Source organism: Rattus norvegicus, chromosome X (assembly GCF_021556685.1).
Source record: "Rattus norvegicus strain SHRSP/BbbUtx chromosome X, alternate assembly SHRSP_T2T, whole genome shotgun sequence".
NCBI lineage: Eukaryota > Metazoa > Chordata > Mammalia > Rodentia > Muridae > Rattus > Rattus norvegicus.
This window is the reverse complement of record NC_141554.1, coordinates 117223531-117248133: the sequence shown is the minus strand read 5'-3', so window position 1 is coordinate 117248133 and position 24603 is coordinate 117223531. Positions and strand designations below refer to the sequence as shown.

The window sequence follows — 24603 nt, the reverse complement described above, 5'->3', positions numbered from 1 at the left end:
TTAATTTTGCCAGTATTGAAGAAAGTATATTTCTGCTGCATGTGCCCTTTCTCTTCCAATAGATTCAACAAGTATTGAATAAACATTCCTATGACATTCACAGTACTGAGTGCCAGTAACACTTGGGTTGCTATTATTATATATAAACCAACAAATAATTATGCTTTTATAGCAATTAAAACAACCTTATCAGAAACAATTTTACTTGCCTTCATCCTTATTTACCTGCTGAAAAATTGCTTCCCATCAGTGCTTCTGGCTCACTTCTGGCTGTACATGTCACTATGGTCACTCTGTGAAGTTCCTGTTTATGGGTCAGTCCTCAAGCTGCAGAACAGGTTGTGTTTAATATGGAAGAGTGCGTCATATTTATGTCAATGGTGCCAAAGGTTAATGGTGCTTCAGATAATGAGCTTTTTTATTAGAAAATATAGCAGCAAAAAAAATATAGCAGCAAACACAAGAACATCTTAAATTAGAGGTTATTTCATAAAATGTAGTTGATCAGGGAAGAAGTGTCTATTTTTGCAGAAAAACTATGACTTAACTTCTGTCCCTTGTTTCTCTCTTTCCAATGGTTATCACACATATGCAAAAATTAGCTTTCTGAAGATTGACTTTTCTTTAGCATGGTGGTAGTAAGAGTCCCTAAAACTGTGCTCTGCTAGCAAACTTCTCCAGATGGACTCTCAGAGATTATATAACAAATAAAGGGAAGTTTATCATATAGGTGAACCTACAATTTTCTACTGCTGTTCTGACTTATCTTTAATTTAAAATGACTGGCCTGACAGAATTCATTTCAAGGAAGAGAGCACTTTCCCCTAGAGACAGACACTCTATGCATTTAACAGGAAAAAATATTGATGATGTATCCCTTGGCTTTTCAGCGTAATAGGAAAAGTCAGAGAAGCTTGTTGAGGTCTCCATTGCCAAGTTATGTTCCTTATATCACACACCTGGGTCTTTGCTGCTGACGTGTCAGCCTCCTACTCTTTGTTAGTAACTTCCAAGTGTTTTATAACAAAGGATGATTTAGACATAGACATGATGTCTCTATAAAACTTAAACTTGTGCCTGATGCCTAATAAGACTATTTTGTTTATTCTTTGGGAAGAGGTTAATGGAAAGAGGGTATTGCGGCTTGAAATAAAAGAAGAATTAGGCAAGATGGGTTACAGAGACTACGTTGTGATTTTATTGCTAACACTTGGAGAAAGATATGCTTAAGTCCTTGCAATGCTATTCCCGCATAATAGAGACAAAAGCACTAACATTTAATTGTACGACTAACAGTCTTAACTTTCCGAAGACTATTCTTAGGTCAAAAACTTTCAGTTTCAAAATCTGTCCATTTCCCAGGACATTTTGTATGAATGTTTGATCCAATATGTGAGTAAGGAACCGAATCTCCTCAGGAAAAGACCATAAAAGAAATTATTGTATATTTGTATATTGTATAATTGTATATTATGTGAATCAACTACTACATGAAAGACCTATACCGACGAGAGCCATGTTTCTCTTTTGATGCCCTATCCATAGCACAAGGAAGAGATCGTTTTTTTGACTGTTGACTAGATAAACACAAAAGTCTATATACTATCATGCATAGGGACATCAAAAACTACTAGCTGAAATATTCTATTTGTTGTTACTCCTAGACAGACATCTATACAAAAGAGATATATATGTGTATTACAAATATTCTCCTGATCACTGATAACAGAGAGAAAAAGGGAGTCTATAATCATTTTGACATGGCATACACTGTGGACAAGGGCATAGTATTGAAGTTATGGAAGAGAAGAAAGAGAACGTGGATTAAATTCCAATTAAAGATCCATCCTCCAGCCTTTTGAGCTGTATGATTAATGGCTGTGAAGAAATAGAGAATAAATGGCTATCCGAAAACATTTTCCTTATAGCTTAAATTCCAATGAATCAAAATGAGATGCTATCAGTCCTGGTAAAATCTAGAGAGTGGTATGGAGACAGAAGGAAGGGACTGAGAGACAGAGAAATATTAGTAACTTAAATGTGTCTTAATTATGTAGTTTTAAGGCCAAAGCTCTTGTGGAAAGATATCCTACATGTTTGCTTAGCTATAGCAGGAGCAGCATTTCCTTAGATGGACAAACAGAGGTTTGCAGGGCTTACTTTACAAGGTTCTAGGAGAAAAGGAAGGGCATAATAGAGTCGTTTTCTCTAGCAGTAAATATATGGGAGTTGCCTTTACAGGAGTGTATTGTCGGAATCATGACAAAGCTCTGAATTTTTAGTGTTGAAATAAAGAGGATAAAAAGCAAATTATAGAGTTTAAGAAAATGTTTTAGAGAATTGGTGCAGAAAACTGAACGGTAACACTTACATTTCCCCAAGGACAGGAAGAGGAGGCAGTAAGAGAGGAAGAAACAAGACACAACTAAAAATATAAACCCCAGGGACAAGAATAAGAGAGTAGAAAGATTGATAGTCGAATTCTTCTAAATTTCTTGAATAAAACTCTTGCTAATTGCGGTGTGTAGGTGTATATACGTGTGTGTGTGTGTGTGTGTGTGTGTGTGTGTGTGTGTACTTGTTTGCCTTAGCATATACCATATTATATTGTTTACAGTAGTAGCAACTCAGCCTGACATCCTTTTCCTTTAAGAGGGAAAGACAGCTGTGTAAATGCCAACATGATATGTTATGAGAATTTTAGGGTGAACTTTTGAATAAGATGATGTATGCATATGCATTTAAGTGTTGTAAATGTTTTCCATTTTATGTGCTGTCTAACTTAAAGTAGATTTTTATCTTATGGCTTTATTACTATGAAGAAACACCATAACCAGGGCAGCTTTTATAAGGGTAACCAGTAAATTGGGGCTGGCGGACAGTTTCAGAGGTTCAGTCCAATATTATCATGGTGGGAAACAAGTCATTCTTTAGGCAAACTTGGTGCTGGAGAAGCCAAGAATTCTATATCTTGATCTGAAGGCAGACAAAAAGAAACTCTTCTGCAGGCAGCCAAGGAGAGGCTCTGGATCACACTGGGAAGACTTAAGCATATGTATGGTACCTCAGTGCCCCACCTCCACAGTGACACACTTTCTCTAACAAGGTTGTACCTCCTTCAAAAAGGCCACACTTCCTAATAGGGCCACTTCTCATAGACCGAGCATATTCAAAACACCATAGATGAACTAACCATTTTTATCTTTGTCTTTCTTTTTCTCCTTTACCTCCTTATATCAAATATAACTCTAGATACACTGTAATAAGACATACAATTATGAATTGAGTTCCGTGACTATCTTAAATGACTCATTGTGTCTATCAGGGTTAATTACACACTTTTATATTTTTATAATCTATAGTAGGAAAATATTACAAAATTATTTAAGCAAGGTTCTAACCAATGAGTTCATTTGCCATAACATTCTTGTGATCAAAATTCTAAAAAGAAATATTAAAACTAGTTTAGGAAAGAATAAAAGAAACAGTAAATTGTATAGCAACTTAGCAGTATAGATTATTATATGACAAAATGTCAAATAACTGAAAAACAAAGAAGTAAAAGTGAAAAGAAAATTATGTTTGCTCTTGTATGCCCTGAAGGAATTCTTTCTTTATTGGATATTCTATGTATTTACATTTCAAATGTTATCTCCTTTCCCAGTTCCCCCTTCTCCCATACCCCCCTACTTCTATGAGGATGCTTCCCCTCCCACCCACCCACTCCCACCTCAACACCCTGGTATTCCCCTACACTGAGGAAATGAGCCTTCGCAGGACCAAGGGCTTCTCCTCCTACTGATGCCAGACAATGCTATCCTCTGCTACATATGCAACTAGAGGCATGGGTCCTTCACTGTGTACTCTTTGGTTGGTGGTTTAGTCCCTGAGAGCTCTGGTCAGTCTGGTTGGTTGATATTATTGTTCTTCCTATGGGGTTGCAAACCCTTCAGCTCCCTGAAGAAATTTTTAACAGTACTCTGATGTGGGTCCTTGGATATGTAACAAAAGTAACAGCTGTGGAAATTGTTGTCTTCAGGATTCTAATATATCCCATCAATGTTCTATTCCATTACATGTTAAACATCCCTTGTTCTCTATGTGAATCCTCATGTTTTTGTTCTTGATGACATGTTGATCTATATGCTCTAGTACTTAAGACCTAAATCATGAACAAAGAATTGTGCAAAATCCTGAGAAATCTTATGTTTCAAACACATAGCTTGGTGAAAATGAACTCAGGAGTGAGGGTAATGTCAGCCTCAGAGAAATGTCAAAGGAGAAAGGATCAACAGTACAATATGCAAAATATTTGCTGAGGTACAAGAAACAAGAAAAGTCACAGAATTATGCTCTAGCTTCTAGTGAATGCAAAAGGGGCTTAATGTATATAACACATGCAGAGGAAAAAGCATTGTCCTTACATAACTAACATTTACTGCTCACAATTGCTATTATTATGATTATTCTGCATTAACTATATATAAGAGCTGTGAGCTTTTCCATATTCCTACAAGAATTTCAGTATGATTTAGTAAATTACCTCACCCATTTGACAAATTGTAGCTTTCAAAATGTGCATTAGTTCTGGTTAGCAGTGGGTGTAGAGGCACACCCATCCTGCATTAGGATGCTGTGCGTTGTTATGGCACCTAAGAAAGTAAATTCAGAATTGATAAACATGCTACATTAAGGAGCCTGGATTTCAATGTTAGTCATAATTTGGGCAGCCAGCAGTAGCTATAAGAAAAGTCAGAAGCATCAAGGAAGTTAGAAGAAGAAGAAGAAGAAGAAGAAGAAGAAGAAGAAGAAGAAGAAGAAGAAGAAGAAGAAGAAGAAGAAGAAGAAGAAGAAGAAGAAGAAGAAGAAGAAGAAGAAGAGGAGGGGGAGGAGGAGGAGGAGGAGGAGGACGAGGAGGACGAGGAGGACGAGGAGGACGAGGAGGACGAGGAGGACGAGGAGGACGAGGAGGACGAGGAGGACGAGGACGAGGACGAGGACGAGGACGAGGACGAGGACGAGGAAGACAACTTGTGTTTTCCCCTTTGGTCTAAAGAGGCAGGGGATGGATAGGAGAACAGTGTAATATTAAGAACAGACAAAGAGAAAATTTCTCCTTCTGGACTGCAAGCCTGTGCACTAAAATCATGAGAACACATAAAGAAAGTTTGCACATATAGGTAAGGTTTTATTATGTGAAGGAAATCATACTGTTCAAAATGAAATCCTTCTTATAACTGGAAGTACTCATCAACCTACAGAATCTTCCCAAGAGTCATCGTAAGGCAAGAAATGTAGAAAACCCCAAAATCTTGGTTTTGTTCAAGTCCTGGTTATTTTTTAGTAGCTGCTTCTGAAATCAAATCACAATCATATTTATTTAACTAAACTGCTGCATAGTTCTTAAGGTTTGGTAACTCAGAGACCTAGTGTCAATAATAACAGACTAGTAGTCATATCCTGGTAACAATGCATAGGTTACTGAGAAATGTATTCATGGCCACCTCCAGCCTGATTTTTCAAAGTCCTGTGGGCACTGTTGGGTGTCTTCTAAGCTCTGACCTCAAGTTCTAGAAGTTAAGCAATGGCAGTAGTGAGAGTCTACAGTGTTGTAGGAGTCTGTTATACTTCTGTGACCCGTAACTCAAAGGGAGGTTTCTTATGCCTGGCACTAAGGATTTTGTTAGATAGTCTATGCTTCTTGGGGGAGGTATTAGCCAAAGTGATGCAATGTTATTTAAATTATATATAACATAATATGTTGTTAATTAAATATGTAATGTATAATATATATATATATATATATATTCCCTATGCCTTTTTCAAATACCCATAGTGTTCTTGAGAAAAAGTGGACTGTCAGAGAAGGAGTTTGAGGCAGTTAAGTGGGAATGATGTAAATCCTATACTCAAGTATGAATTCCCAGAAAATAAAAATTAAGTTAAAAAAATACTGAAATTCTTTCTTCCTTGACTTTTATTAAGCACTGTTTAGAGTTTGTTGAATGCACTTTCTAACATTACATATGAGTAAACATCAATATAATTATGTCATAAAATATCATTTCCTTGACCAAAGTATTAGTATAAGCAAGAGCCCTTGACTTACTTCTTGCCAACAATGAAAAGAAGATGAGACTTTTATAGAAACTAGCGGAAAATTTGTGTTCCTCCCCATAGTCTAGTGAGTGTGGGGGTCTGGAACTGTGAGATCTCTTTTACTACTGTCCTGAGAGAGGCTAACAGCTACTACTGAAGCACCATAGAAAGTATGAAGGTGTAGCCAGTACATCTGTAGGATACAAAGATGCAGAGAGAAAGACTGGGTGGCTTGTCTTGGTACTCAACTGCTGGGCTGAAATTTATTCATGGAATTTAATGCTCTATTATTGGCTTTGTGGTAGTCACACATGCTCTTAATACTCAGGAGGCAGAGACAGGCTGATCTCTATAGATTTGAGGCCAGCCTGGTCTACAGAGTTAGTTTCAGGAAAGCCAGGTCTACACACAGAGAAACCCTGTGTCAAAAATAACCTCTACTACCCCTCTAAATTACATAAATAAGTTTGATTGATCTGTACCTGCCATTGAAAGGTGACCATTAATTTACAGATACATCCTAAAAATGGGCTAACAGTGAGATTGTATAACTCATTGACTACTCAGTACTTTAACTATAAAAAGTAGTGCTACAAACATGTTTATGGTACATGAACAATATTAATTTTATAGCAAATATACTTTACTTTTCTCTGAGTCTAAGGCATTTAAATCAGTTCATATTTAAAAGCTTATCTTATTTTTTTCTGATGATTGAAATATAGGCACTTGAGGTTTAAGAAGACATCACTACAAAGCTTGTCCAGTATTATTCAGTTTACAAATGGACATGTCTAGAAGGAAGATGATTAGCTAACAATTTCCATATACTAGCTATATCAGCTTTCATGTACAGTAAGATCCTTTCATAACTAACAGAAGTACTGTGAAAGTTGTTTCTGTCATAATTTGCATGCTGCATTTGAAGCTGTTTGGTAGCTTAGGAACAGTACAAATGAGATTAAGACATGAGTTAAATAAAACAATTTATGTACTAGGGAACACATATTGGTTATTTTGGTTTCTAAAATATCTTTTTGTTTTATTAAAAAGCAAATACCTTCCGTTTGATATAATCATACCCTGAGGTTCTGAAATGGCCAAATGACTCAAGATTGATCCACAGCAGTACAATATTCCTTTAGCCATAGTGACTGACTGGGGAGTGAGCTTGTTATCCAGCAGGCTGAATAGAAGAAACTTATGAGGATAATTGGAAATAAGGAGCTTGTTTTTCTGGAATTGTTACATTAGTAGAATGTAAGTTTTACTTAGTATATTTTAAGGATTAGCTTCTAGCACAAAAAAATTAAACTGAGAGAAGCTCAAGATAATCTAAAGATGGAATTTGAGTTATCTGCTCTACTCTGGTAAATTCCTGAAATTTTCACAATACTGGCTTGATACCTTTCTTTATTCGAGTAGGTTGAAGTGTTCACTCTGTCATCCAAGAATCCCTGGCAATGTTGCCTTCTATTTCTCTCACATTAATAAGTGGCACTTCCATTATTTGCTGGCTAGTTTTTATGTCAACTTAATATAGGCTAGAGTTGTTTTGGAAGAGGGAATCTCAATAAAGAAAATATTTCCACCACACTGGCCATGTGACAAGTCTGTAATGCATATAGTTAGTTAGCGGTTGGTGTGAGAAGGCTCAGCTCACTGTGGATATTGCCACCCCTGTGTTAGTGGCCCTGGGTCATGTTAGCAACCAGGCCGAGCAAGCCATGAGGAGTAATCCAGTAAGCAGCACCCATCCATGGTTTTTAAATAAGCTTCTGCTTCTAGGTTCCTGCCTTAAGGTCCTGCCCTGACTTCTGCCAGTGATACAGTATTGTATGGGTGTTATTAATGAAACAAGACCCTTTCTTCTGTAAGTTGTTTTGTCATGGAATTTTATCACAGCAATAGAAACCCTACAACATAGTATATATGAATTTCCACCTGTTTGAAACCTTATTTAAATTGGTAACATTGTCTTGGTCCCTGTAATGGATAATAGTCATAATTTGGGTTGGAATAAATTCATAACTCAAGATGCTACCAATTTCTAAAGAAGAATTAAGTGACTTAATCAAATAGATATAAAATCACCTAGAATTTTACCAGAGTTGGTGCCATGTCAATACATGAATTTACAAGCTGAGGATATGGGAAAAATTGAGAAAATATGCATAAATAGATAATATTTATGATTGATTTGATATAATACATATATGTATATTGCATTTTATCTATAGGCCTTTGTCTCATAGTTTCATAAAATGCAGATTTCCACAGGTGTAAAAATTTTCCATAATATGCAATATAATACCTGATGGAATAATTATATATATGCAAATATGTATGTATATATACACATATATACATATACATATATATGTGTATGTATATATATATATATATATATATATATATATATATATATATATACATACAGTCTGATCTCTGTAGGTTTGAGGCCAGTCTGGTCTACAGAGTGAGTTTCAGGAAAGCCAGGAAAAAAAAATATATATATATATGTCTCAAAACATTCAAGAAATCCAGAGCAAAATGAAAAGACTGAAACTGAGAATAATAGGTATAGAAGAGAGTGAAGATTTGAAACTCAAAGGGCCAACAAACATCTTCAACAAATTACAGAAGAAAACTTTCCTAACCTGAAGAAAGATATGCCCATAAATATACAAAAAGCCTACAAAACAAACAGATGGCATCAGAAAAGAAATTCCTCTCATCACATAATAATTAAAACACCAAATTCACAGAACTAAAAAGAATATTGAAAGCAGTAAGGGCAAAAGGTCATGTAATATATAAAGACAGACATATCAGAATTACACTAAACTTCTCAACAGAGACTATGACAGCCAGAAGATTCTGGACAGATTTGATACAGACCCTAAGAGAACAAAAATGCCAGCTCAGGCTACTTTACCCAGCAAAATTCTCAATTACTATACATGGAGAAAACAAGATATTACAAGACAAAACCAAATTTAAATAGTATCTTACCACAAATGCAACCCTACAGAGGATAATAGAAGGAAAAGTCCAACACAATAAGGCAAACTACACTCTAGAAAAAGCAAGAAATTAATCTTTTCACAACAAACCCAAAAGAATAGGAACACACAAACATATTTCCACCTCTAACAATAAAAATAACAGGAAGCAATAATCATTGGTCCCTAATATCTTTCAACATCAATAGACTTAATTCCCCAATAAAAAGACATAGGCTAACAGACTGGCCATATAAATAGGACCCAGCATTTTGCTGCATAGGGGAAACATATCTCAAGGTCAAAGACAGACGTTACCTCAATGTAAAAGGATGGGAAAAATTTTTCCAAGCAAATGGACCCAAGAAACAAGCTGGAGTAGCCATTCTAATATTGAATAAAATCGACTTTCAAACAAAACATCAAAAAAAAAATAATAAGGGAGGACACTTTATACACATCAAAGGATAAATCTACCAAGATGAATTCTCAATTCAGAATATCTATGCACAAATGCAAGGACAATCATATTTATGAAAGAAACGTAACCAAAGCTCAAAGTACACATTGAATCTTACACAATAATAGTAGCATATTTCAACACCCCACTCTCACCAATGGACAAATCATGGAAAAGGAAACTCAACAGAGACATAGTGAAAGTAAAAGAAGTCATGAACCACATGGATTTAACAAATATCTACAGAACATTTCACCCTAAAACAAAAGACTGTATCTTCTTATTAGCACCTCATGGTACCTTCTCAAACATTGGCCATATACTCAAACAACAAACAAACCTCAACAGATACAGGAACATTGAATTAATCCAATGTATTCTATTAGACCACCATAGACTAAGGCTAACCTTCACTAGCAATAACAATAGCAGAAATCCCACATACACGTGGAAGGTGAACAACTATCGACTCAATTATAACTTGGTCAGGGAAGACATAAAGAAATAAAGACTTTTTAGAATTCAATGAAAATGAAGGCCAACATACCCAAACTTATGGAACACAATGAAAGCAGGGCTAAGAGGAACACTTGGAGCTCTGAGTGTCTCCAAAAACAAACTGGAGAGAGCATACATTAGCACCTTGACAGCACACCTAAAGCTCTTGAACAAAAAGAAGCAAATACACCCAAGAGGAGTAGAAGGCAGGAAATAATCAAGTTCAAGCCTGAAATCAACTAAGTAGAAACAAAAAGAACTATAAAAGGAATTAACAATTTTCTGAGGAACCTCCAGACTGATTTCCAGAATGGTTGTACCAGTCTGCAACCCCACCAACAATGAAAATTGGACATTGAACTGCCTGAGGATCCAGCTATACCTCTCTTGGGCATATATCCAAAAGATGCCCCAACATATAACAAAGACACGTGCTCCACTATGTTCATTGCAGCCTTATTTATAATAGCCAGAAGCTGGAAAGAACCCAGATGCCCTTCAACAGAGGAATGGATACAGAAAATGTGGTACATCTACACAATGGAATATTACTCAGCTATCAAAAACAATGACTTTATGAAATTCATAGACAAATGGTTGGAACTGGAAAATATCATCCTGAGTGAGCTAACCCAATCACAGAAAGTCATACATGGTATGCACTCATTGATAAGTGGCTATTAGCCCAAATGCTTGAATTATCCTAGATGCCTAGAACAAATGAAACTCAAGACAGATGATCAAAATGTGAATGCTTCACTCCTTCTTTAAAAGGGGAACAAGAATACCCTTGGCAGGGAAGAGAGAGGCAAAGATTAAAACAGAGACTGAAGGAACACCCATTCAGAGCCTGCCCCACATGTGGCCCATACATATAAAGCCACCCAATTAGACAAGATGGATGAAGCAAAGAAGTGCAGGCAGACAGGAGCCGGATGTAGATCGCTCCTGAGAGACACAGCCAGAATACAGCAAACACAGAGGCGAATGCCAGCAGCAAACCACTGAACTGAGAATAGGACCCCCGTTGAAGGAATCAGAGAAAGAACTGGAAGAGCTTGAAGGGGCTCGAGACCCCATATGCACAACAATGCCAAGCAACCAGAGCTTCCAGGGACTAAGCCACTACCTAAAGACTATACATGGACTGACCCTGGACTCTGACCCCATAGGTAGCAATGAATATCCTAGTAAGAGCACCAGTGGAAGGGGAAGCCCTGGGTCCTGCTAAGACTGAACCCCCAGTGAACTAGACTGTTGGGGGGAGGGCGGCAAAGGGGGGAGGGTGGGGAGGGGAACACCCATAAGGAAGGGGAGGGGGGAGGGGGATGTTTGCTCGGAAACAGGGAAAGGGAATAACACTCAAAATGTATATAAGAAATACTCAAGTTAATAAAAAAATTAAAAAATTAAAAAATTAAAAAAATTTAAAAAAAAGAATAAAACGAAGAGCTAGTTTGATAAAATCAACACGATAGTTAAACAGTTAAACTTTTAGCCAGATTAAGCAGAGGGCACAGAAATAGTATCCAAATTTTAAAAAATCATGAACAAAAAGGGAGACAAAACAAGAGAAACTTAGGGAATCCAAAAAATAATCAGGTCCTACTACAAATGTCCGTAATCAACAAAATTAGGAAACCTGGATGCAATGGGTGATTTCATAGACAGATGCCAGGTTCCAAAGTTAAATCAGGATCAGATAAACCATCTAACAGCCCCATAATCACCCAAGGAAATAGAATAGAAGCATTCATTAGAAGTCTCGAAACCATTCACTCCTTCTTTAAAAGGGGAACAAGAATACCCTTGGCAGGGAAGAGAGAGGCAAAGATTAAAACAGAGACTGAAGGAACACCCATTCAGAGCCTGCCCCACATGTGGCCCATGCATATACAGCCATCCAATTAGACAAGATGGATGAAGCAAAGAAGTGCAGACCGACAGGAGCCGGATGTAGATCGCTCCTGAGAGACACAGCCAGAATACAGCAAATACAGAGGCGAATACCAGCAGCAAACCACTGAACTGAGAATAGGACCCCCGTTGAAGGAATCAGAGAAAGAACTGGAAGAGCTTGAAGGGGCTTGAGACCCCATATGTACAACAATGCCAAGCAACCAGAGCTTCCAGGGACTAAGCCACTACCTAAAGACTATACATGGACTGACCCTGGACTCTGACCTCATAGGTAGCAATGAATATCCTAGTAAGAGCACCAGTGGAAGGGGAAGCCCTGGGTTCTGCTAAGACTGAACCCCCAGTGAACTAAACTTTTGGGGGGAGGGGGACAATGTGGGGAGGGTGGGGAGGGGAACACCGATAAGAAAGGGGAGGGGGGAGGGGGATGTTTGCCCGGAAACTGGGAAAGGGAATAACACTCGAAATGTATATAAGAAATACTCAAGTTAATAATAAAAAAAAAGAAGTCTCGAAACCAAAACAGATGATTTTAGTGCAGAATGCTATCAGATATCAGACATCCCAAGAAGATCTAATACCAATACTCCTCAAACTCTTCCATAAAATTGAAACAAAAGAAACACTACTCAATTTTTCTATGAAGCCACAGTTATACTGATACTTAAAACACAAAAACACCCAACAAAGAAAGAGAGTTTCAGGCCAATTTCTCTTATGAATATTGATGCAAAATACTCAATAAAATTCTTGCAAATAGAATCCAAGAACACAGCAAAATGATCGTTCACCATGATCAAGTACGGATCATTGCAGAAATGCAGGGATGGCTTCATATATAGAAATTCATCAATGTAATCCACTATATAAAGAAACTCAAAGAAAAAAACCACATGATCATCTTATTAGATGCTGAAAAAGCCTTTGACAAAATACAACATCCACTCATGTTAAAAGTATTGGAGACTTCAGGAATTCAAGGTGTATATCTAAACATAATATACAGCAAACCAGTACCAAATCAAACTAAATGGAAAGAAACTTAAAGCAACCTAACAAAAATTAGGGACTAGAAAAGGCTGCCCACCACTCTTTCCCTATTTATTCAACATAGTACTTGTACTGGCTAGTTTTATGTGTCAACTTGACATAAACTGTCAAGAAAGGGACACAGAATAAATAAATTGTCACAGAAAAGGAGCCTCAGTTGTGGAAATGCCTTCATGAGGCCCAGATGTAAGGCATTTTCTCCATTAGTGGTCAAGGTGGTAGGATCCAGCCCACTGTGGGTGGTGCCATCCCTGGACTGGTGGCCTTGGGTTCTATAAGAAAGCAAGATGAGCAAGACAGGAGAAGCAAGCCAGTAACATCCTTCCATAGCCTCTCCATCAGCTCCTGCTTCCTGACCTGCTTGAGTTCCAGTCCTGACTTCCTTTAGTGATGAACAGCAATGTGGAAGTGTAAGCTGAATGAACCCTTTCCTCCCCAACTTGCTTCTTGGTCATGATGTTTGTGCAAGAAGAGAAACCCTAAGATGGTACTTGAAATTCTAGACAGAGCAATTAGACAACAAAAAGAGATTACAGAGACACAAATTGGAGGGAGGCAGTCAAGGTATCACTATTTGTAGATCGGAGGATAGTATACATAAGTGACTCCAAAAATTCTACCCAAGAGCTAGTACAGCTGATAAACAACTTCAGCAAAGTGGCTTAATATAAAATTAACTCAAACAAATCAGTAGCCTTCCTCTACTCAAAGGACAAAAGTTCTGAGAAAGAAATGTTCAACATCTTTAGTCATAAGGGAAATGCAAATCAAAACAACCCTGAGATTTCACCTCACACCAGTGAGAATGGCTAAGATCAAAAACTCAGGGGACAACAGATGCTGGCGAGGATGTGGAGAAAGAGGAACACTCCTCCATTGTTGGTGGGATTGCATACTGGTACAACCATTCTGGAAATCAGTCTGGAGGATCCTCAGAAAATTGGACATTGAACTGCCTGAGGATCCAGCTATACCTCTCTTGGGCATATACCCAAAAGATGCCCCAACATATAAAAAAGACACGTGCTCCACTATGTTCATCGCAGCCTTATTTTTAATAGCCAGAAGCTGGAAAGAACCCAGATGCCCTTCAACAGAGGAATGGATACAGAAAATGTGGTACATCTACACAATGGAATATTACTCAGCTATCAAAAACAACGACTTTATGAAATTCGTAGGCAAATGGTTGGAACTGGAAAACATCATCCTGAGTGAGCTAACCCAATTACAGAAAGACATACATGGTATGCACTCACTGATAAGTGGCTATTAGCCCAAATGCTTGAATTACCCTAGATGCCTAGAACAAATGAAACTCAAGACAGATGATCAAAATGTGAATGCTTCACTCCTTCTTTAAAAGGGGAACAAGAATACCCTTGGCAGGGAAGAGAGAGGCAAAGATTAAAACAGAGACTGAAGGAACACCCATTCAGAGCCTGCCCCACATGTGGCCCATACATATACAGCCACCCAATGAGACAAGATGGATGAAGCAAAGAAGTGCAGGCAGACAGGAGCCGGATGTAGATCGCTCCTGAGAGACACAGCTAGAATACAGCAAATACAGAGGCGAATGCCAGCAGCAAACCACTGAACTGAGAATAGGACCCCCGTTGAAGGAATCAGAGAAAGAACTGGAAGAGCTTGAAGGGGCTCGAGACCCCATATGTACAACAATGCCAAGCAACCAGAGCTTCCAGGGACTAAGCCACTACCTAAAGACTATACGTGGACTGACCCTGGACTCTGACCTCATAGGTAGCAATGAATATCCTAGTAAGAGCACCAGTGGAAGGGGAAGCCCTGGGTCCTGCTAAGACTGAACCCCCAGTGAACTAGACTGGTGGGGGGAGGGCGGCAAAGGGGGGAGGGTTGGGAGGGGAACACCTATAAGGAAGGGGAGGGGGGAGGGAGATGTTTGCCCGAATACCGAGAAAGGGAATAACACTCGAAATGTATATAAGAAATACTCAAGTTAATAAAAAAATAAAATAAAATAAAATAAATTAAATTATGGAAACAACACCCTTTACAATAGTCACAAATAATATAAAATATATTGATGTGACTCTAAGAAGCAAGTGAAAGATCTGTATGACAAGAATTTCAAATCCCTAAAGAAAGAAATTGTGTAAGACTTCAAAAGATGGAAAGATCTCCCATGCTCATGAATTGACAGGATTAATATAGTAAAAATGGCCATCTTACCAAAATCTTTCTACAGGTACAATCCAATTCCTATCAAAATTCCAACTCAATTCTTCATAGAGTTAGAAAAAGCAAATCTCAAATTCATTTTGAAAAACAATAATTTAGGATAGTGAAAACTATTCTCCATAATAAAGGAACTTCTGGGGGGAGTAACCATCCCTGTTTTCTGTATTATAGAGTAATAGTGATAAAAACTGCATGATATTTGTACAGAGACAGGCAAGTAGAGCAATGGAATAGAATTGAAGACCCAGAAAAGAACTCACATACCTATGTTCACTTGATATTTGACAAAAAAACTAAAACCATCCAATAGAGAAAATAAAACAATTTCAATAAATGGTGCTGGTTCAACGAGCAGTCTGCATGTAGAAAAATTCAAATTGATCCATTCTTATCTTCTTGTACAAAGTTCAATTCCAAGTGGATCAAGGACCTCCACATAAAATGGCATGCACTGAAAGTAATAGAAGAGAAAGTGGGGAGGAGCCTTGAACACATAGGCACAGTGGAAAATTTCCGGAACAGAACACCAATGGCTTATGCTCTAACATCCAGAATCGACAAATGGGACCTCATAAAATTGAAAAGCTTCTGTAAAGCAAAGGATACTGTCCATAGGACAAAACAGCAATCCGCAGATTGGGAAAAGACAGTTTACCAGTCCTACATCCAATAGAGGGCTAATATGCAAAATATGCAAATAACTCAAGAATGTAGACTCCAGAGAACCAAATAACCCTATTAAAAAGTGGAGTGCAGAGCTAATTAGAGAATTCTCAGCAGAGGAATCTTGCATGGCTGAGAAACACTTGAAATGTTCAACATCCTTAGTCATCAGGGAAATGCAAATCAAAATGACCCTGAGATTCCCCCTCACACCAGTCAAAATGGCTAAGATCAAAACCGCAGGTGACAGCAGATGTTGGCAAGGATATGGAGAAAGAGGAACACTCCTCCATTGCTGGTGGATAGGAAACTGGTAAAACCACTGTTGAATCAGTCTGTCGGGTGCTAAGAACATTGGAAATAATTCTACCTGAGGACCCAGCTATACCTATCTTGGGCATATACCCAAAAGATGCTCCAACATATAACAAGGATACATTCTCCACTATGTTCATAGCAGCATTGTTTATAATAGCCAGAAGCTGGAAAGAACCCAGATGCCCTTCAACAGAGGAATGGATACAGACAATGTGGTACATAGATACAATCGAGTACTACATAGCTATTAAAAAACAATGACTTCTTGAAATTCACAGGCAAATGGATGGAACTAGAAAATATCATCCTGAGTTAGGTATCCCAGACACAAAAGAACACACATGGTATGTACTTACTAGTAAGTGAATATTAGTCCAAAAGCTCACAACACAAATGATTCAACCCACAGACCATGTGGAGCTTCTGAGGAAGACCAGGGTGTGGATACTTCAGTCCTGCATTGATTGGGAAACAGGATGATTGTGGGGGGTGTAGAGGGATTGGGGCACCACAAAGGGAGAAAGGAGGGGGAAGAAAATAAGGGTGGCAGTGTCAGGAACTGAAAGAGATGTGAGAGAGATACAGAGGGTCAGGAAATTGAATAAAAATATGTAGCAGGAGGATGAGGAACTGGAGATAGCCACCGGAGGGTCCCAGACACCACAGAAATGTGAGGCTCCCACCATCCAATGGGGATTATTTGAGCCAAAATGTGCAGAATTGGTGGAGAGAGAACCTGTTGAGACCACCTACTTGGTCAAAGAACAGGAACAAAAAAAAATTGGAACAGAGAATAAAGGGAGGGCCAACCATGGTCTGCGTCACCTGGGAATCCATCATGTCTCCGGACACCAAACCCAACATTTTTGCTGTGGTCAAGAGGTGCTTGCTAACAGGAACCAAGTGTGGTCTATCCAAGAAGTCTGACCAGCAACTGACCAATGCAAATGTGGATGCTTGGAGCTCACCATCAGACTGAGCTCAGAGATCCTAGTCAGGTAGCTGGTGGAAGGACTGGAGAAGGTGAGGGAGATTGCAACCCCATAGGAAGAACAACATCAGCATTGGATCACCCTGTGCTCCCAGAGTCTAGACCACCAACCAAGGAGTGTACCTGGAGGGACCCGTGGCACCAGATACATATGTAGCAGAGAATGGCCTTGCCTGACAGCAGTAGGAGGGGAGGCCCTTGGTCCCAGGGAGGCTCGATGACCCAGTGTAGTGGGGTGCTGGAGCAGTGGAGCAAGACAGTGTGGGTGGGTGGGGGAGCACTTTCATATAGGCAAAGTGGAGGGGTGTGGCCAGATGTAGGATGTGGGATTGGGGTATGGTAACCGGGAAATGGGATATCATTTGAGATGTAAATGAATGGAATGAAAAAATTCCTTTTCAATGAGACAAACAATGAAAGGCTGATCATTTGGGTTGTCTGAGGTATGGACTTTAAACATAGAACTGGGTGCTGTACCTTCATTCCTCAATTCTCAATTTGGAGCCCAAAACCTGTGGCCTGTTTTAGTTGTGTATGGAGATATTGAAGGTATCTTGCACAAGTGTTTATAACAATGACTAATTTATCATATCAACTACTCTTTGTGTACACATCAAAGAACAATTCTCACATCAATAAATGCATTTGGTATTTTCATAAGGATACTGCAATAGCATCAAGAAGATGAGATCCAGTCTTCATTTGGCAGGGAAATTGACAGGTTAATTGTAAATGGCTTAGCGGATTATGTTTGAAATGAAAGAAAAAAATGAATGATTCTCAGTGTAAATTTAAATAGTCTGAAAAGAGGTACCTTAAAACATGACGTTATTCTCTTTCTGTTATGTTCAGTGGCTGTCTAGAATTAGTGGATAAAATTGTTCCTGGGAACAAAAAGACAAAACCTAGAGGTGCACGGAAGGACTGGACCATATGGCTGGATTCTTGGTGGAACTTGGGTTCCCAGAACAAATTCAAGGTTATATTCTAATATGCTAGATGGCTAGTGTTTGAGTCAAAGCGTTCCTCTAGCAGAGATAAATAAAGGTTCTTTATGTTCCAGAAGAAGGAGCTAAGAAGGGATACACAGTTGCCAATAGAAACAGGACAGTTTATCTAAAGATACACTTCCAAGGTCAAAACCAAGCTTCTGCAATGACAAAAGAGATGGGCAGCTCAAATACCATGCTGGACAGACTTGGTATTCTTCTATTACATTACATGGGCCTTGGGCTCAACTTTATAACATAGGCATGTAGCATGCTCTATTATACATAGTTTCACACAGTTATACATGATATATTTGTAGCACCTTACATTTCTACCCAGAGCTGTGTATTATAATGGGCCATGGGAAGAGCTAGGGCAAGGACTGAAGGAGTGGAAACCCCATAGGAAGAACCATATTAACTAACCAGACCATGCAGAGCTCCCAGAGACTAAACCACTAACCAAAGTATATATACATGGAGGGATTCATTGATATATATATATATATATATATATATATATATATATATATATAGAGAGAGAGAGAGAGAGAGAGAGAGATTAGATAGATATAGATAGATATAGATATAGATATAGATATAGATATAGATATAGATATAGATATAGATATAGATATAGATATAGATATAGATATAGATATAGATATAGATATACATACATATATATCAGAGGATGGCCTTATCTGACATCAATGGGAGGGGAGGCCTTTATTCCTGTGGAGGTTTGATGCCCTAGCATAGGGGGATACTAGAGCTGTAAGGTAGGGGTGGGAATGTGGGTAGAAGAGCACCCTCACAGAAGCAAAGGAGATGAGGAAAGGGGGGATGGGATGGGGGGTAAGGAGGGTTAACCTGGAAGGGGGCTATCATTTGAAATGTAACTAATAAAATGATTAATAAAAAATAATAATGGACCATGGGTCACCTTTAGACACTCAAGTGTACCAGTGGAATTTAGTTGATCTGGAAGCTATGTTTGTAAGCCTTCCTCTTGGTCAACTGGATTTTTATATGTTAACTTTATATGGCCATAATAACCTTATTCTCTGCCTTTTTCCTCCTTTCTCAAAACAAATATCCAATTAAGGTAAAGAGAATCCCACACTGGTTTAGAAAATACTAAACTTTTTACACTTCTCACAACGTCATTCCCATTAACTCTCTTTAATTGTTTTCTAAGTCAGTTCATTAGACCAGCACAGAACCATTTGGAAATAATAAAAAAGTTCAATGTCTATATGATTTTCTGGAAATTAAACTCTAGGAGAAGTATCACATGTTCCAACAGAGTTATAGCCATGACCCCATGCTGACAGTGAATTGGCTGGGCCCAGACAGAACACAGGGGATAGTTTAAATTCTAAACAGAGAATCATTTGCCTCTCCCTGATGAGAACTGAGGACCACTAAGAACAAAGACAGAAGTAGCAACTGAGGTCCAGGGGTTCTTTCCCAGAAAAGATGCTCCAAAGATCTCAGAGCTAAACCTACATTATCTTTAGGCTTTTGTCTCATGCTTTCATAAACATTATAAATTTACACCGATATAATAGGTAGCAAATAGGTTTTCCTCCCTTCTTTGATCAAAGAGTAAATACATATTCTGCACCAATTTCAGATTTTTGTGTTTCTTTTAGAAATCAGAGGACGTATGCAGGCTTGCTTTTTGCGGGGGAGGGTTGTTGCTGTTGTTGTTGTTGTTGCTGTTGTTGTCGCTGCTGTTGTTGTTTCTGTTGTTGTTGTTGCTGCTATTGTTGTTTCTGTTGTTGTTGCTGTTGTTGTTGTTGCTGTTGTTGTTTCTGTTGTTGTTGTTGCTGTTGTTGTTATTGTTGTTGTTGCCTTGGTAGAAGGGCACCAACATCTCCGTGATTACACAGTGTGATCAAAACCTCTGTGTTTTTCCTCTCCCTCTCCCCATTCTCAAGTCCAAATAACAGAGAAAATGGAGCTGTCCTCAATACTGCTCTTTAACTTACAACTTACAGTTCTCTTCCTTTGGGCAGAGATCTGTCTTACTTTACTATTCTACTCTTGCCTACTAGCCTTTCGTTTGCTCCTTCTCTCCCTCCCTTTCTATTTCTTTGAGGAAAATACTTTTTTTTTGTATCAGCGAAGTCATTAAAATTAGGTTGTTTTTTTATTAAAAATTCCCACTCTGCCAAGGTTACATAAGAAATTAATAATCATCCAAAGCCTTGTGTAAACAACTTAGAACTGAAGGATATGAGTAATATTTCCATTGATTGTCAGCTGCATTTTCTTTGCTGCAGCTTTTATTGTTTCCCCCTGGCTGAAGAAGAGGCACAAGCTAGTTGTCAGAGATCCAGTGACAGAGCATTAAGATTACCAGTCAAGCAACATTTACATGAAAGAATGGATGGGAACCTCTAACACATTCCTGGCCCACTTAAGGAAACAGCAGAGGTTAACCATTTAGAGCAGCAGCAGCAGCAGCAGCAGACTTCCACACTCTCATTTGCACTTCTGGACAGGAGAGCATTGAGCTAGACATCCCAAGAGTAAAACTGAGAGGGTTTAATAACAGATTCTCCAGTCCTCTAGCCTTTCAAAACTCTTTCTACTGCATCAAACCTCACCTTTTTTCTCTGAGAGAAGGTTGCATTTGTAACTGGAAATTCAAAGAACCCCCACTGTTTTCTAGCTAAAATAACTACACTACTGAAGGCAGAAAAATTCTAAAGCACAGGATGTACCTACCCTCTAGTGTCAGAATTATCTCTTGACCTGCAAACAAAATAATGTCATTCATTATGACTGAAAGATATTTTATTGTGTAGACATGATTATTCTCTGATTTGTTATTGGACACCTAGGTGGGTTCCTTAACTTAGGGATTATAAATAGTGCTACAGTAAAGATTGATGGACAAATGTCTCTGGAATATGTTGACTTGGAGCCCTTTTGGTCCATACTCAGCAATGGTATAGATGGGTCAAATAGCACATCTATCTTTGTTTTATGTATTTATTGTTTGACAATTTCTTATGAGTAACATATTTACTTCTCTTCCATCCAACTACTCCCATGTTTCCCTCCTTCTAAAATTCATGCCTATTTATTTATTACTGGGGGGGGGGGCAAGTGTGTGTACACAAGTACATAATAAATGAATAGGGAGGTTGATATATTGAAGCTTGAGTTGCAGAAGGTGGTCAGCTGTGTGAAGTGGGTGCTGAAATGCTGGTCCTCTACAAGAACAAGGCCCATTGGTCCAGCCATGTTTCGTCATAATTTAGTACATTTCTTTGAAAAGTTAGTACACTGTGTTTTGTTTATATTCACCCTCCCTTACCCAGATGCTCCATGTCTCCTGTCAATACCCACTTAATTTTTGTGTCCTTTTTTGTTCCCATCTTGGCCAATTTTTGTTGCTCTCTTCCACTGAAAAATGGTTAACATATTAGGGAATCTTGGGGCTTCATGCTCAACTTCCTTCTCTCTTCTACCTTTTGGGCTATCTTGGGCTTGCACAGGCCTTGAGCAAGCTTTCACAACACACACACACACACACACACACACACACACACAAACACACACGTACATCCTGCTGTGTCTGATTTTTATATTTCTTCTGGAACTTATTCTGCAATGGTCCCTGAGCCTTGGCAATTTAGTGTTCTGCCATCTAATATACTATGCACCTTGTCCAATTGTGGGTCATTGTGTTTAATCACTACTACAAATATGATCATCTCTGAAGTGCAATGATCTATAGCACAGCAATCGATCATTGGGAGTTGTTTTAACACTATGACCATTAGATCAATAAGAGTTCCAGGTATGGGTCCCATCTTGTGGATGGGACATAAATCCATGCAAAAAGTAGCTGTTTCCTCCCATGATGTTCATGCCACTTTTGCATGTCTTGCCAGGTCAATAATTATTGTAATTAACAGGATTCACAGCTGAGTAAAATAGATAATTACTTTTCTCCTTTAGTTGCCTGTATGATAACTTCCATCACTCTGATAGCTAGACAGGAAGGGTCAACTTTTTAAGTCAGTTTAATGTCTCTATATTCTATGACTCAAATATGTGGTGGCTTCAGCAATAGGGTCTTACTATTAAGAGATCATAATGTCCAACAAATTCAAAAGAAGTCACTGAATTTTTGTTATCCCATGGTGTCCAGGAGGAATATTTTTGTCTGATTATACAGTAGTTCCATTTTAACTCCTTATGTGTGCATATATTTTAGGAAACTTTGACAGCACTTTGTTTCCATATTACATTTTTGAAATCTCTATTGAAAATTCTCCTTCCTAGTATTCTTTCCTCTCCCTTGTTCTCCGCTCCACTCCAGTTTAACCTTTCCCATTTTACAATTCCCCTATTAACCCCTTATAACAGAGTATTCAATCTTCCCTTCCTTGACACTCCTTCACTTGGACCATTAGTGTTTTCATGACATCTAAAAGTAACAAATAATTAAAAGCAGTTAGACATGATATAAAGTCTGTATTTTGAGTAAATAGCATAGACAATATTGGTTATACAAGAGAGATAAGGACTCTATATTATATTATTGATAATTAAATGGAACAAAAGACAATAGCCCTTATAGTTAGGAGTCAATTCGAGTGCAGATACCATTTTGCCATATGGTATCTATTTCAAGACATTACTTAGGAGCACAGCATAGTCAAAAATCCTTGTTTTATCTGAAAACTGGGTAAATTCCACTTTCCAATGCTAATCTTCTCTCTCTCTGGTTGGTTTATGAGATATGCAAGTTGTTTCCTAATTTATTCTTGTTTTTTTATTCTTGTAGAAAATAGAAATAAAATAGATTAAAAGAATACCAATAACTACCTAATTGTCTTGGGACATTGAAAACAAACAATATCACACTATTTTAAATTTTTATTTCTTTCGAGATATGGTGTCATGCACTATTTTCATTACACCAATAATATATAAGGATTTCTCCTATAACTGTATCCTTAACAGGGTTTGGTACTGTGACAGGCCATAATCATACAATAATGTTCAAGGTTAAAGATCTAACAACTTAATGACCTTCAATAAGGCCTTATCTACTAGTTTCCACCCATGTCACAACCTGACAGTCAATCTTTTAATACTTGAGTCATTTGTGAAATATAGAAGAAGATGCAGGTTTACCTATAAAGGAAAACAAATAGGAAACATTTGGATACTAGGCCTAAGTTAAATGAAAAGATATTTCTGAATGTTCAATTTCCTACCTCTTACGGGGACTTCCAAATTACACTTGACACTCCATCCATGCTATAGTAGTGACTAATATCAACGTCAATTGTGTTGAAGCATGTTCTACAATTCACTTGTCCTGAGATTCTCCCTTAGAAAATCAAAGTTGAAAAAAGCTGTGATTTCTCTGGAGATTAACAATATGTATTTATTACACTAAATATAGAAATCATCTTATTTGGCTTTCCTCAAAACCCAAGATTTCTTAAAACAACTTGATAATGGAAACTCCTTCGAAAGAATGATTACAAGCATTCAATGAGATCAATACTAAGTGTTAGAGAGAACATTCAAAAAAAGACACTAGTATAAGAAAATAAATAATTTAACTTATCTGTCAAAATGTTCATAATGAAGAATAATGAAACATAAAACAGTACATAATCCAGTAATTAAACACTCAAAGCTATCAGTAGAGAAAGAGGATGGAAAAAGAGATAGGCATAGAATATTTTAAAAAGTCTGTTCCTTCACAACCAAAAACAATGCAGACATCAAGAGATTCTGTGGAACCTACAATCTCTTAGCTCTATTGCTCCTCCATCTATAGATCCATGAACATTGTGAATGGGTGGACAGAAAAATGAGAGCCAAAATAGCAGGAAGCTTGATGTAAAAGTCTTAGAAATGGCTACAGAAACAAAATGAAATGGTTTGCATTTGCTGTAAAAAGAAGCTTCTTTTGACTGTGGTATGGCAATCCCAACCCTCCACTTGATGCCCTTTCTTTCTACTGGAGGTGGACTCCACAAGTTCCCTCTCCCCACTGTAGGACATTTCATCTATGCCATCCCACAGTCAAAACCTCTGACCCAGAATTGGTCCTGTCTGAAAGAACTGCAGGGACAAAAATGGAGAAGAGCCTGAGGGAAAGGAGGTCTAGTGACAGGCCCAAAGTGAGTTCCAGCTCACGAGGAAGCCCCAAGGCCTGGCACTATTACTGAGGCTATGGTGTGCTTACAAACAGGAGTTTAGCATAGCTGCCCTCTGAAAGGCCCAAAAAAGCAGCTGAAAGAGTCAAATGCAGATATTTACACCCAACCAATGGACAGAAGCTGGTGACCCCTGAGGTTGAATTAGGGAAAAACTGAAAGAATCTGAGGAGGAGGGCCA

General features: G+C 38.1%; 1 protein-coding gene across 15 annotated transcripts in view; it reads right to left on the bottom strand.

The window, feature by feature from the left end:
- The window catches only part of Rtl4 (retrotransposon Gag like 4), a 411363-nt gene that overhangs the window by 68913 nt on the left and 317847 nt on the right, over positions 1-24603 (bottom strand). For 2 of the 15 annotated variants that reach the window (NM_001433145.1, XM_087600724.1), the window contains 1 exon segment: positions 226-327. The gene's annotated coding sequence lies outside the window, so the exon portion shown is untranslated. 15 annotated transcript variants of the gene reach the window in all.